This window comes from Tarenaya hassleriana, unplaced genomic scaffold, assembly GCF_000463585.1.
Source record: "Tarenaya hassleriana unplaced genomic scaffold, ASM46358v1 Cleome8, whole genome shotgun sequence".
NCBI lineage: Eukaryota > Viridiplantae > Streptophyta > Magnoliopsida > Brassicales > Cleomaceae > Tarenaya > Tarenaya hassleriana.
This window is the reverse complement of record NW_010970490.1, coordinates 201,753-202,967: the sequence shown is the minus strand read 5'-3', so window position 1 is coordinate 202,967 and position 1,215 is coordinate 201,753. Positions and strand designations below refer to the sequence as shown.

Sequence of the window (1,215 nt, the reverse complement as noted above, 5' to 3'; positions counted from 1 at the left end):
TGTTCTGATGATGCTAATAAGACAAGATTCCTTGGGCGCTGAAGTATTTTTTTCATTTGTTTTTTCAAACAGATCCATGTGAAGTACTTATTCATTTATTGGGCTTGCACATTATTAACATTTTTTTAATCAAATAATTATATATAAATACAAACATAATTGTGGAAAACGATGAACAAATACAAAGTTAAGGGAATGAATAAATAGAAAAGTTAAAATTCCGTGTATCATTAATTCATCTAACAGTTTATTATGAAATCTAGATTTTAGTTTCTATCATCTAAATTTAAAGTTTAACATTAAACGAATATGAAAAAAAATGAAGAACACGTCAGCAATATGCCTATAGAGTCACATCTTGCAATGGTCCTCATCAAGCTGTCTTTCGATCTTTACATATTTGGCTGCCATATATAAAAATACAAAAGCCATATTTATCACATTTTTCTTTTTTTGGTATTAGGTAAGGGTTTTACCAAAATAAGCAAAGGATGAGGTTTCAAGCGTCCAAAGTCTCGCGACACATATTACCACACCCATTATCATACCTTAGATATATATATATATATATTAATAAATCAAATTTATATATTTATTTAAAGAAAAGGAAGAAATTTCTCCGTTACCATAACTACTACAAGAAAGGGGATCTTTTTAGGACAAGAAGAGGAAAGCGGATGTGTCTTTGTTTCTCTTATAGGTGTGGGGTTTTGAAGGACATAACAGATGAACAAGGAAAGCTACTTGTGCTCCTTCCACAAAATGGCCCTTGGGAATCAATTGATCATCGCCCATTAAATTTCTCTCCTTTTTCTGTATAAATATTTATATTTGTGTGTGTGTGCATACATATCTGTTTGTACATACAAGCAGTTCCTGCTTCTTACCTCCCCCGCTGGCCTCTCCTCGGTGATTTCTTCTCCACAAACTCCCCGATTAGGTTTTCCTTTTGGTTGTCGGTAAGATCTTCTTCTTCTTCTTCTTCTTCTTCCCTTCTTTTCCCTTTTCGTCATTTTTATTGGGTTTTCCTTCTCCTTTTCTCTCGTTTTCTATGGGATTCAGTTTTCAGCCCAGAAATTGGTCTGACGATTAAAAAACCATAACGGGTCTGCCTGATTTCGTCTTCTTGGCTTTCTTTTAACCAAATCTTCGAGGTTGCATCTTGCATTCGTTTGGAGAGATCCATAACACATATATATATATATATATATATAT

At 33.1% G+C, this 1,215-nt stretch overlaps 1 protein-coding gene across 1 annotated transcript in view; it reads left to right on the top strand.

Annotated features, from left to right (window-relative positions):
* The first annotated feature begins 652 nt into the window (after positions 1-652).
* LOC104802005 (MADS-box protein SOC1-like) overlaps positions 653-1,215 on the top strand; it is a 5,126-nt gene continuing 4,563 nt past the window's right edge. Inside the window, exon 1 of the mRNA XM_010525409.2 lies at positions 653-959. The gene's annotated coding sequence lies outside the window, so the exon portion shown is untranslated. The remainder of the gene's footprint in view (positions 960-1,215) is intronic.